Below are 15,001 nucleotides of genomic sequence, written 5' to 3'. Positions count from 1 at the left end.
TGCAACCTACACCACAGCTCATGGCAATGCTGGATCGTTAACCCACTGAGCAAGGGCAGGGACCGAACCCGCAACTTCATGGTTCCTAGTTGGATTCGTTAACCACTGCGCCACGACGGGAACTCCTCTATCTTCTAGTTTATTCTTTTTAATATTTGTCTCATCTGCTATTAAATGCATTCATTATAATGTGAAATTATCTACCATTTCCATCCCCCCTTTCTTGAACACATTAGTTATTTTAAAGTTCATATGCATTGGATCTAACAACAGGATCATTTTTGAATGTGATTCTATCCTTTTTTATTTTTTTTTAGGGTCACACCCAGAGCATATGGAAGTTCCCAGACTAGGGGTCAAATTGGAGCTGCTGACCTACACCACAGCCATAGCAAGGTCAGATCTGAGCCATGTCTGTGACCTACACCACAGCTCATGGCAAAAACAGTTCCTTAACCCACTGAGGAAGGCCAGGGATCTAACTGATGTCCTCATAGATACTGGTCAAGTTTGCTAACCCCTGAGCCCTGACAGGAACTCCTATTTTTTTCCTTGATTTTTGTAGATTTGGTTATGATCTTGGCATGTCTGGTAATTTTATTTTATTTTTTTTAGGCTGTGCCCACAGAATGCAGAACTTCCCAGGCCAAGGACTGAACCTGTGCCACAGCAACACCACATCCTTAACTTGCTGATCTACCAGGGAACTTCCATGCATGGTAATTTTTGAAAGAATGCTAAATGATGTCTATAAATTACTTAGTTTTTGCTGGATGATGTTATCTCCTCCAGAGAAGGTTTAGGTTTCATCTCTCAGGCACACAGAATATAGATATTGCCTTGATTCAGTGGAGACTAGTTCATTTCTTGTTTGCTATTATTCCTAAGGGAGTAGGCTTTTCAGGGTTATCCACTAAAATCCTGGGGTGTTTATTAAGGTTCTTCCTCTTTAGAAAATAATGAATCAATGATAATCTCTGATTAATTTAGTAGTTACTTTATGCTTATTTTCTCAGCATCTTTCCCTGTTCAAGTACTGATTATTGGTCACAAAATGCCTTGAGGATAAATTGCCTACAAAATGTAGGTCTCATCTTTCTACGATTCTCTTCTCCCTAGAATCTGAACCTTCGTGTCCTGGCTATTTTCGTTGTATTCCAGTGCCTTTAAAAGCATTTAAAATTGTTTTTATTGTTTTATTGTATCTAACTTGCAAAATTCTTCTTCTAAAATAATTATTTTGATACCAACTATTCCATCATAACTGGCAGCAGAATGGTCTTTAACATATTGTTTCATATTACCTCATTTAGACTGAGGAATTCAGGGCAGCTATAGAGAGATCTACTTTCCAGATGAAAAAAAAAAGAAATTCAGAAATATTAACCAATCTCCCAGATTGATAGTAAGCTGAAGTGAAATCAGTCCTAGAATCTTGTTATCAGCTTTTACTCATTGGCACTTTATTCCATACCAATGTTTATCAAATTTTAATCATTGATAGACCACTTACTTAATCATGTTTTGGAGTAATTGTAACCACTGATTTTTCTGAAAAGTCATTTTAATAATTTAAATAGCATATATAAAGCAAGGCATAAATACAATTATAATTAGCATATCATTTTTTATCAAAGACTGGAATGGTTTTATCTGGCATCCTCCACAAGGACAAAAATTACTCTATTACTCTAAACCATAAATTCTATATCTGGCTTTCCTTTTTTAGTAATTATATTAACTATGCTAGGCTATCATTTTGCAAGATTATAAATCATTGAGAATGCTAATATTTGTTTGGAGACTCTGTCAGAGAATTCGAGACATTTCTATTGTACATTAAACCAAAAATTATCTAAATACAATGTTTAGCTCTTTTAGCAATGAGGTCAGTGAACAGAACATACACAAAAACTGGAGGATCCATAGTTTCAAGTTGGAAGATAGGTAAATGGATTATTATCATTACCCTTTAGTTATATTAACATCTGGAATATATTTGCTTAAATTCTGTTATGTGAATGTAATTTTCAAATGAAGTCAATCAGATTTTGATAACAAATGAAGGAAAATATAAAAATAGCAGATACTGCCTTTGAAAAATAAGTTAACTTTGTGATAAATATTAGTGTTACAATTAATATGAAAAGTGATGACATTTCAACTTGAAATAATAGTTTCAAGCTATTAGAGAATATACTGAGTTACATCACTTGAATGAACCATTTCGAATAATGTAAGTTATGTTGTGAGCCACACGGAAAGTCCTTTCCACAGAAAAGAAAATCATGGACTTGGAGAAAAGACTTGTAGTTGTCTGGGGGGAGGGGGAGAGAGAGGGAGTGGGATGGATTGGGAGCTTGGGGTTAACGGATGCAAACTATTGCTTTTGGAATGGATTAACAATGAGATCCTGCTGTGGAGCACTGAAAACCATGTCTAGATACTTACAACGGAGCATGACAATGGGAGAAAACAGTATGTATACATGTATGTGTAACTGGGTCCCCATGCTGTACAGTGGAAAAAAAATTGTGTTGGGGAAATAGCAATAAAAAAATTAAATAATATAAAAGATCTTTACTGGTATTGTCAATTTTATGAAGACATTTACATTTTTTTTCAGCATTCTAAGAATTTCTCTCAATAATTTCCATCTTGAAATGCAAATTAAAACCACAATGATGTCCTTTCACACATCAATGAGCCTGGGCAAATTTTAACATCTGACAATATCAAGTGTTGGTAAAGATATGGAGCAAGAAACTTTCATAACAAGATGATATGAGTGAAAACTGGCTCAAACACTTTAAAAAAGTATAGTCCTTACCCAAACACTCATATTGACAAAACAGTATCATATGACCAACCAATAACAAACATTACATTCTTGGGTATGCACCTAGAGAAAAACATCACGTGTGAGTCAGAAAATACATAAAAGAAAGCTCATGGCAGCACTTTTTGCAATAGCTGAAAACAAATCTAACTTCCATCAGGAGGGATGTTAGGATGGATAAATAAATTGTGGTTGTTAATCTACTGTAATTTTGTATCACAATTAAAGTTATACCTAGCTCTAGTTTAACTGTAGAATTTCATACCACAATTAAACTAGGGCCATGTACAGCAAATTAATTGATTCTTACATATTGTTTATTAAAATACATTTAAAAATAATACACCTATATAAAGTTTAAAACCAGTCAATATTAGCCATTTTTATTTAGGGCTACATACAAAAGCAATTATGTCAAGTAATACCAAAGAAAGGATAATCATATATATCAAGATAGTGTTTTTAATCTAAAAGACATAAAGGAAATGTAACTGAGAAGGGATACCCAGGGGCAGGGAAGTGCTTCTTCAGTGCTGGCAAGATTCTATTTCTTTACTTAGATGGTAGTTAAAAGGGTGTTCATTTTCTAATGATTCATTGTACATACATGTGCTATACACCTTTCTATGTGCGGGTAATATTTCATAATTTTAAAAGTTACGACAATTTCCTCTTTGGAGTCAGCATACATACTTCAATGTAGAAAAGAAGAATCTCATTTCCCAACTAAGCTAAAAAGACACATACTTCCACCTGACTATATGCACAAGTTTGTTGTTCCTTCAACAGAGAACCAAGATTAGCAGACACATTGTTGATCACCAGCCATGGTATGTTATTAATAACCATACTAATACTCTTTTCCTAAGGTATATTGTGCTTAAAAAAAACACCAATAACAGACTAGTAATTCCCTTGGTTATGGATTTGAATGATTAAGAGAACAACAACAACAAAAATATCAAGCACTTCTCCATGTATATGTCATGCATTAGCCAAGACATGATTCATGCCTTATATACCAGTGGTTATGCCAACTGAAAAGCAAAATATCTCCTAGACCACAAATAGTACATGTCATTCATATTTCATGATATATAATAGTCATATGATTAAGTTTTGCCAATACTTATTATGCTTTCTCTTTGAACTCATTATGTGCTATTAACTTTCAGCTAATTTCATCGGTTGTCTTGAAAAAGTCTTGATTTGTACACTATACCTGTTTTTGCTACAAGGAACACAACTTCTGAATTATGCCTCTGTAGTTTTGATACCACATTTTCTTTAGCAATAAAATCCAGCAATTTAAAACTGGAAAATATTTCTATAGGAAAAAAAATCACTTTGAAAACCAGAGAGGTATATAGTACTTATGTGCAAAGAGTTGATGGCTTCATGCCACTATTTAAGTCTTAGCAAAAGCAATTTACCACAGACCAGGGTTAAATGATTGATAGTCTTCTTAAATAAAATTTTCCATTGTTAATTTTTGGATTTCCTTTTTTCACTTTTTATATATGGCTGCTTCTAGCTGCTTTTCCCTTGTCTCAGCACGATCACATTCTATATTCACTCCGAAACCTGGTCACTAAAGATGATTAGGGTGGTGGTGTATTTCTGTCTCTACTTTTATAACTACCTTTATATTTGCATAAACTACTTTTATGTGAGTGTTTCTTTAATAAAATTGATATCTAACAATAAACCCCAATAGTTAAAATTTTTAAGGCAAATGTAACAAATGTGAATAGTAACATGTTAATAATATGAAAAGAAATTAACCTAAATGTAGTGCATCCAGTTAACTGACTGGAAGCTAAGCCTAATCATCAGAGTCCTTGCAACCACTGAGCTACATTTAGGTTCCTAATGACTACTAAGAACAAAGCAGACCTCAGTAAGAATTATATTTAATCTAACACTTTAAATTTGTACAATACTAGTGAACAAAAGTTTTTTTTTTTTTTTAAATCTGTTTTTCCTCTAAAATTTCTAAACAATTTGCTGAAAACTACCAGAGGACACAAATGATTTCTTGATTACACTTTGAAGGACACTGCTTTTTATCACATTATGATCTTTAAAACCATGAAAACCAAAACCCAAACTTTCAAAACCAAAATAGCATATTTTAGGACCCATGAAAGTCTAGTTCCTAGCAATTCAGTTTAAAGTGATTTCCTAGGTTGCTCCATGACAAATTTTTTAAAAAATGTATTGTGGCTCTATTTGCCCAAAACAATGATGAAGGTTATGGATAGTATTTTCCAAGACTGAAATTTAGATCTCAGAGCTCCACTTTATTTTCTGCTATAGTCAGTCTTGGGCTTACAGTCACCCTATATATACTAATAACACTGTCAGACAAAGGACGTTAGTAACAAAAACAGCTTCCCTTAAAAAATCCCTTCTCTTCCATGCAGAGCTTTGGGGAGAGAATCTTATGGAAAAGTCAGAACACTTACTTTAAGAGCAAAGCTGCAAGCTGGGCAGGCCTTCCTCTGAATTGGGATCCAGACACTAAATCTTATTTTCCCCAAGTTGTTAATTTCTTCAATTTTATCATATTGCCTGAAATGAACAAATTAAAGATCATTTGGGATTAATTTGCATGCTTCCTAAAAATGCAAATAGCTTGAGATAATTAAGAGGTTATTCATACTTCAGCACAATTTTCTTTATATATCAAAGTATAGTTGATTTACAATATTATATTTTTTTCAGGTATACAACATAGTGATTCAGTTTTTTTTTTTTTGCTTTTTTTTAGGGCTGCACCCACAGCATATGGAAGTTCCCAGGCTAGGAGTGGAATCAGAGCTGCAGCTGCCAGCCTACACCACAGCTACAGCAACACCAGTTCCGAGCTGTGTCTGCAATCTACACCACAGCTCACGGCAATACTGGATCCTTAACCCACTGAGCAAGGCCAGGGAACAAACCCGCATCCTCACGGATACTAGTCGGATTTGTTTCCGCTGCACCATAATGGGAACTCCTGTGATTTAGTATTTTTATAGATTAGATTCCATTAAAAGTTATTACAAGAAAATGGCTATCATTCCCTGTGCTATACAATATATCCTGTTGCCTATGTATTTTATATATAGTAGTTCATATTTCTTAATTCCTCATCCAATCTTGCCAATTCCTACCCTCTCTCCCACCACTGGTAATCAGTAGTTTGTTTTCTACATCTGTGAGGCTGTTTCTATTTTGCCTGGGGGCAAGCCCTCAAGTTCATGTGCTTCTCAGGAACAGCATCCAGGCTTCCTACAACTCACCCACCAGTCCCAGCAGTCCTCCAACCAGCCAAGGGGGCTCATCCCCTGGGCCCTGGACCTCTGGACTGGGGTGCCAATTGGGCACTCACTGCTCACTCCCCAGGACATATGTCTGCCCTTGTATTCTCCCTTGTCCTCTGAGTCCCCTTCCAGAAACAGAGGTCCCTACCCCGATCACTTTTTTTCTCTTCCTACCCAATTACAAATGTATCTTTACTACAGCCTCAGTTGTACCAGAGTCCTTCTGCCAGTTTCCAGTTAGTTTTCAGTGAGAATTGCTCCAATGCAGGTGTTCATGGAGGGAGTTGGGCTCCATGTCCTCTTACTCTGCTATCCTGATTCTCTCCTCTCTGCCATAAGTTATTCTGATCACTAGGCATTTCCTCTGATGATACTGAGGTGTTTGGATCAAAGTGAGTGAAGGACTATACATATCTGGTTCTACATTTGAAAAAATAGGAAAGGAGGGCTTCACAATGTTAAAAAGTCTAGGGAAACATGAAACAACTAGTACCTGAAAAATGATTGTGAGAAGGTGAGAGAAAATTATAGATGAGTTTCTAGAACAGGGTGCTAAATCAACTTAGTCTCTCCCAAAATGTTGCTTGGGATAACTGTACCAGTAATGCAGGGTGAAACTTTTTCTTCCCCTTCTCATTCCTTTATTCTTTGGTTTCATGCTCCTAGACTCCCACATAAATGGGACTCAGGTTTCCATCTTAAAACTGTTGAAATAACTTTCTAGACCAGAGGTGGAGCTGTTCTTGCCTAGAGTGCTACATCAGCAAACCAGAACTTGGATAACTTTCATGCTTCTGTAAATCCTCCTCTTGACCAGAAATGCAGTATATCCAGTCAGGCAATCATCAAATCCCAAACCAACTCTTTGCCTTCTCACCCCAAACGAGGTTGACTATGTGGCCCCAGACAATCAGATATTTTCTATTTGTCTCTCTTTGTTCCTTATTCTTTATCCTACTAAAGCCTCTTGCCTTCCACCCGATTTTGCACTTCTCTAGAAGGAGAGTATCCACTTCATGAAGTGTTAAGTAAAGTTCGTATCACCTAAATTGTCTTCTCTAATTATTTTTTAACAAGACAGAGGTGTTTTATCTAAGAAAATACTTTAAATATATTATAGGTTTCATTATGAGTTAAAAAATCTGTGTGAGAACCTATCTCCCATTTATAACACTCCTTCTACATAAAGCCCAGACTGAATTTCAAACAACTGATTTATAAATATACATTTGAAACACAATCCCCTTTTAAATAAAATATTATCTATTTGCCAAAGTGATTAGCCTCTCATGCGAACACTTGCCTGCCCCCATCCTGATGGTACATCCTGATGATACATGGAAATATGATAATCATACATTGCTATGGGAGGGGTGTCACATAGCGAAAAAGGATTGCCAGAGGAATGAAACCATTTATTTTTTCTAACTGGAAAATCCAAGTGACCTCACTCCCCAAGGATATCTTTTAGGGAACTATGAACAGATTTTGAAACCATATTCCAGCTGAGGGGAAAAAGAAAAAGAAAAAAGAAAAAACCAACAATGGAGTGAATGAAGATCTGGTTTCAAGATTTCAAAAAAAAAAAAAAAACCCAGCAAAAAACAATAGAGTCAAATCGATCAGGGAGAACTCTCATTGCAAGGAGAATAACTCAATTTAGGAAAACAGAATGATCCAGGCTGGGGGGCAGGGGGTTGCTTGCTCATCTTTAGCTCACAGAAGTTCTTGGCACTCAGTTTTCTTTAGCTTCAGCCACGACTTCAGTATTACTACCTAAAGGTATCTCCAGGTTGGGTATTTCTGCTCACCCAGCGGTGCGGCCTGGGAATTAGAGAAGCTGGCACAGTGGTTTTGTGGCTGTGATTGAGACCAGTTAAAGCTTTGAAGGTATGCCTTGCCTGTGATTTATTGCTTCCCGAAAGGTGTAATGCAGAATGCACCTCCCCTTAAACTCTTGTTGCTAGAAGGAGGCTTGAAAGATAGGGCAAAGATAAAATTTTTTCATGTTTTTCAGTTTCTTGGAAAAATGTGTGTGTTGTCTCCCCTTGGGTATTTTTGTTTGGCATTTAATAGCACATTTTAAAGTCTTTGTTAAAACAAAGGTACAAAAAGACACAGGTTGGTAAAACTGACCTCTCATTTAGTTCAACAAATTCCTACTGAATGTGCTCGTGTTCTCCTAGGCAGTTGGATGTGTTAGGAGCGAGCACTGTTGCCAGCAACTTGAACAATAACCTGGCATAACATCATGTATCTGCTGGACTAGCTGAGATCCAAATGATACAAAGGAAACTAGGCTGAAGTATGGGGCTTGCTGTACAAAAATAAATTCTGCCGAAGGAAAACAAAAGGGAACAGCCAGTATTTCTATGGGGAGAGGGTAAAAATCTCAGCTTATTAGTCAAAAGATTTTTTTTCTCCTGACAGGAAGGAAATGGTCTGCTGTCCTGTTGAGTGAGGCATACAATGAAGCTTCGTGGAAAAAGCATGGGATCTCTTTGTCATGAATTACACTAACCAACCTCAATCAAATAAGGAAACCACAAATGAGAGGAATTAACTTATAAGTGAGAAGGTCACCCCTTTACATAAAGGAATGATCTCTTACACTAACGTCTCAGTTTGGAAGACTCACTGAAACAGAAAGCAAGGCCCACCCTGTGGGTACTGTTTTGTTTGACTGATTTAAACGCAGTCATAGAAGTATAATGTCATAACTTTCCCTCTAGACAAACAGATTCTTTATGCCACTGTTTCAGTCGAGAGAGCCAAATAATACCTTTTTTATTGCAGTATTTTTAGACATTGGATACATCTGGAAAAATATTCAAGCAGATAATTAGATTGCATTAGCAATGTGTCTGTTGTGGTTTCCCTGATCCCAGAGAAGGCAGCCCTTTATGAAGCACTTGGCCACAGTCTCCACAAAATCTACTGTGTAAATTGGCCCACACTAAAGCATGTGGAAAACATTTTTTGGCTGAAACTCGAAACCATTCATGTGGCTTTGAGACTGGGAAGCTCGGGCTGCCAACATCAATAGAACTTTGTACTACAAACCCAAATGGTCATTTAGACATGTGTACCTCTATGCTCACAAATGCACTGAGGTCAAATATTTTTTAATCTTGGGAATTTTTCCTCTTTATACAGCCTCATATTTCATGCAGGAAATGAGACTGAGTACAACAAACACAAATCATTGAGACTGACAGAGCATATTGGGTTCAAAACCCAAGCCTTGACTCTAATTGCTCTCCAAAGGCCCCTGGCTCAAGGTAACTGTTGATTTAGTTCAGCTGTTTTCAATCAGCACTGTAAGGTCTCACTAAGACAAACTGGTGAGGCCGCGTTACATTTGTACCCTGGATCCCTCGGGTATAAGTATAACACAGTTAGCATTTTTAAAAATTGCATTTGTCTGTACGCTGCAGGCAGTAATTACAAGCAGGCAAATCTTTTGTGAAAGATGGTGTGACCTTCCTTATGGTGAAAGAGTGATGATGGCTTCTAGTGGAGGAAAAATAATGTTTCCATTCAGAGTTCAGAGAGGAAGCCCGCCTCTTTTCAAATGGTTGCCAAACTTGACAGCCAGTTTGTTGTTGTGTTGTGGTGAATATCAAAGTAATTTATTGCTTGAGGGGGGCTGATTTCTTGGTATTACTTAACTGTTGAAGGATTTTCAAAAGCATATGGTCCTGGACTCACAGAGAAGTGATTGCTAAACTGTATAGAAATGCTCTTCACCAAATGTCTTAGTTCATTTATCCTTAATTTTCCTATGCAGCCTATAAGTAGTAAAAAAATTTAAAGATCTGAATATGCATTTTTCTGCCTGGAACAATGTTCTCAATCTGCTGCTGACTTTAAAGTTGCAGAGTGGACTTTAAAATGAAAATATTGGGACTATCCAGCTATGGAACTGAATTTAAATACCGGAATCAACTGGGCGGACTAAAGATTGCGATCGAGGATAGACTGTGTTGCTAACGGTGCCCAGGAGAGCTCAGTTTCATATGTAGTTAATAGCTTCCCAAGGACTGATAGACTGCTGGGAGACCAAAGATTTTTTATTATTTCAATGAGTTTCTGGTTACAAATCTATAACTTAATTTCTCTGTGTGTATATATATGTATACACTACACACAAACACACAAAAGGCTTCTCCAGCACATGGCAGAGAGGTAGGTACACAGTAGGTGCTAAATAAATATTCACTGAGTGACTGACATTGATGGAACAAATGCAATTCAGTTATATATTTAAAATATAGGAGTTGCCATCATAGCTCAACAATAAATATAACTAGCATCCATGAGGACACAGGTTCAATCCCTGTCCTCGCTCAGTGGGTTAAGGACCCAGTGTTGCCTAGATCGCAGATGAGGCTTGGATCTGGTGTTGCTGTGGCGTAGGCCAGTGGCTACAGCTCTGATTCAACCCCTAGCCTGGGAATTTCCATTTGCCACGGGTGCAGCCCCCCCCAAAAAAAAAGACCAAATAGATAAATTTAAAAATATGGATGCCTTTCTTTGAGAAAACTAAGCATACACTTCTATTCTGTATATAACATAAATTACCCATGGAATCTTAACTTTTAAAAAAGAAGTCATTTTGTCATTTCTATTCTGTATATAACATAAATTACCCATGGAATCTTAACTTTTAAAAAAGAAGTCAGTTTAAAATTTTTAATAAAACTAAAAAAAATTTAATGTAACAAAAGGGATGGCAAGAACAAATTTTTAAAAAGAAGTTGCTCAATTAAATATTGGTTCATCAAGTTAATTTAAATCAATTTAATTGAAAATTCAATTTACAGTCAAGTTTTCAAAACTATTTTTTGATGAGGGTTGCATGTATATATGCATATGTATACATATGAGTGCATGAACTTACACCTGTGATAAGGTGTGCATGTGTTTATCTTGGGAGATTTTTATATCCATTACCTTTTTCTGTAGGTCAACTGATTCCTCCAAGTGCATACGTGTATGTGTATACATGCATATATATGCTGATACACATGTATGTGTGTACATATGAATTGATGTGGTCAGTTTTCAACAATCCATTTGGACTTTCTATTATAAGCGGTCTTTAATGGAAATTAAATTTTCCAGAATTTTGTTACTCGGTGTGACAAAACTCCTTCTATTTAAGTTACACCTTCATTACAAGCGAGAAACTTTTAAGAAGTTACATTTAACTCTTTTAAACATAAGGATAATAAATATCAATTTAAATTATTTTTTTCAAAAACATTTATTGTAGTTTCCTCATGTGTATATCCCAGCTAGAGTACTGCACATTGAAACAAACTGGCACACTGAAATATATTTATATCTTGTCTAGGTAAGAAATAGTAATAACACTTCATGTATGAAGCCTTGAACAACCTCAGTGTTAGGTTCCAAAGTAAACTGGCTGAAAATCACGTAAGTAACTTGGCTCTAAAGGAAAGCTCCTAAAAGCGATGGTTACTAGGTAAATTGCAGAAGCTATTATCATTTTCTCTAATGCATCCAAAATGTCTGAAGGTGATTGTGGAACTTTCACCTACATTGCTTTCAAGAGCAGCAATTATAGAAACCACATCTAAGAACATTCTTTCAAGTGTGGAGTTATGGGATCCTGTCTTAGGAGAAAAAAAGATAGGGAATGGAGGCTTAATACCTTCTAAAAATTGAGTTAATACTCAGGTTGGGTTTAAATTCTGGTGCTATCACTGACCCATTATCTAACTTTGAGTAATTTACTTCCTTGAGGATCATTATGAATACTAAATAAAATAATATGCAAAGATTTTGGAATATGGGAAGCAAACGTCCCATATTCTATGAAACTCATTTTCCTCACTTTAATATTTCTGAAGGCAGGGGGTATCTTACAATTGACACACTTTAATTTTTTTTATTTCTTTCTATTGACTAAAAAGTGATTGCACTGATGATATGTCCTAACACTGTGGAATCATATTGTATCAGTTGCATCCATCTTTCTCCTCCCCTCCCCATCATGCTCATGCCTTCATCTTTGGTTCTTAATGGACAGCGTAGCATGGTCAAGAGCTCAGGCTTTAGAACAAGTGATCTCTGTTTGATCCCCAGCTCTAACACTTACTAGCTGTTGATCTTGGGCAATTTATTTAACCTTTTAAAGCCGCAGGTTCCTCACTGACAAAAAGAGGCTTGTGACATGAAACTCAAAATATTACCATAAGAATTTTAAAGTGTTAGCACTGTATGTGGTACATAAAAAGCATGTAATACAGGTTTGTTAGCAGTTTTTATTATCATGCCTGGCTTGTAAGGACAACAGATGACAATGTTTGGCAGGGTATTTAGAATACTTGCTTGGTTCCTGGATCATCTCATAAGGATATTTGCCAGTCAGAGTACGAACTTTACTGATTTGGCTCTAATTGAGTTATATTTCCATTTATACGCCAATTTGTAATTACTCACAGCCCCCGCTTACACACTGCCTACAATGCTTTCAGAGAGTTCCCTCTGCTGCTTCCTTGATGCTCAGAATCAGGGCCCTCATATCCCTTGGCTCATTCCTCTATTTCTGCTCTCACTGTTCCCTCATGACAGGGCCATCCTTCTGCTGGTATGAACATCCCATAAGAATGTCTGTTTTTGTACTGCCACTCTATCTTTAGAGGGGGGTTTCACACCTCCATTTGCCTTCACTGATCCATGCATTCATCAAGCTCTTTCCTTAATTCTTCATGGTACTTTTAAGACTAGATTGTAAGATTTTAAATTATTTAACTAAATAGCAAGAATAATGAAAAGGAAATATTTTAGTTCATCCAAAGTGTCACTTCCTTTCTAGCCTATTCCTTCTTCCCACCCAGCAGTGATCAGCTCACAAATTTCAAAGGAATATTTTGAGTACCTAAACTTTGGGGTCTAAGGCCATCTACAGCAGAGACGAGATAAAAGAGGAGTATCTTTCTCAAAATTAAAAATTTATTCCAAGTCATGTTCCCGGCCTGGTAATGATCTATTCCCGGTTTACTGACAGTAGCAATACCCATTCCTATGATGTCAAATTCCATGTGTGCCAAGTGAAGTGTGGTCTTACATTACAGCCCCAGCAAGACATTTACAGAGACCAATAAAATTCAACAGCAATACGTTCTGTACTATTTGACTTGGATTATTTGATTATTATCTGGTTGATACCTTACATTCTATTATCCATAGAAGAGAAACCTGCTCTTCCCTCAAGTCTCCAACACTTGCTTTTCACCACAAAGCTCTTTCGTTACAACTTGAAATTCATGAAACAAAGTTGGGGTTCTAGAAAGCAAGTGGGCTGCCCAAGTTAAGAGGAGATGTCGGGTGAACATTGTTTCCTCATCTAGAGGACAGACACCACAGCAGAGGTCAGTCAGCTCAGGGAATCTATAACCTGCAATTCCAAAAGTCAATACATTGCTTTGTATTCCCCACAGTGTAAATTGGTAGAAGCATTAAAGATATTTTTCCTTGTTAATTTTAGGAAAACCAACTGATATGCATGTTGCTAGTTTCTCTTGATCTATTAGGCTATTAGGCTACCTGCAGGAAACACAGGCAAGCTAGAAACACTGGAAGGCTCTCTTACCCTCTTTTTTTTTTTTGAATTTTTTAAAATTACTCAATGAATTTATTACATTTATAGTTGTACAATGATTATCAAAATCCAGTTTTATAGTATTTCCATCCCACACCCCCAGTGCATCCCCCCACCCCCAAACTGTCTCCTTTGGAGACCATAAGTTTTTCAAAGTCTGTGAGTCAGTATCTATTCTGCAAAGAAGTTCATTCTGTCCTTTTTTCAGATTCCACATGTAAGTGATAGCATTTGATGTTGGTGTCTCATTATCTAACTGACTACTTCACTTAGCATGATAATTTCTAGGTCCATCCGTGTTGCTAAAAATGCCAGTATATCATTCCTTTTAATGGCTGAGTAATATCCCATTGTGTATATTTTCCACATCTTCTTGATCGACTCCTTTGTCGATAGACATTTAGGTTGTTTCCATGTCTTGGCTATTGCAAATAGTCCTGCAATGAACATTGGAGTACATGTGTCTTTTCAAGTCATGGTTTTCTCTGGATAGATGCCCAGGAATGGGATTGCTGGGTCAAATGGTAGTTCTATTTGTAGTTTTCTGAGGAATCTCCATACTGTTTTCCACAGGTGTTGCACCAATTTATAATCCTACCGACAGTGTAATAGGGTTCCTTTTTCTCCACACCCTCTCTAGCACTTATTGTTTGTAGCCTTTTTGATGATGGCCATTCTGGCTGATGTAAGGTGATACCTCAGAGTGGTTTTGATTTGCATTTCTCTAATAATGAGTGATGTTGAACATCTTTTCATGTGTTTTTTGGCCATGTGTATGACTTCTTTGGAGAACTGTCTGTTTATATTTTCTGCCAATTTTTTGATGGGGTTGTTTGTATTTTTGGTATTGAGCAGTAGGAGGTGTTTATAAACCCACGCACCTACAGTCAACTAATCTATGACAAAGGAGGCAAGAATATACAATGGAGAAAAGACAGCTTATTCAATAAATGGTACTGGGAAAACTGGACAGCCACATGTAAAAGAATGAAATTAGAACACTCCCTAACACCATACACAAAAATAAACTCAAAATGGATTAATGACCTAGATATATGACCAGATACTATAAAACTCTTAGAGGAAAACATAGGCCAAACACTCTCTGACATAAATGACAGCAACATTTTCTCAGATCCACCTCTTAGACAGTAAAAACAAAAATAAACAAATGGTACTTAATTAAACTTAAAAGTTTCTGCACAGCAAAGGAAACCCTAA

Source organism: Phacochoerus africanus, chromosome 2 (assembly GCF_016906955.1).
Source record: "Phacochoerus africanus isolate WHEZ1 chromosome 2, ROS_Pafr_v1, whole genome shotgun sequence".
Taxonomy (NCBI): domain Eukaryota; kingdom Metazoa; phylum Chordata; class Mammalia; order Artiodactyla; family Suidae; genus Phacochoerus; species Phacochoerus africanus.
This window is presented reverse-complemented; position numbering follows the sequence as displayed.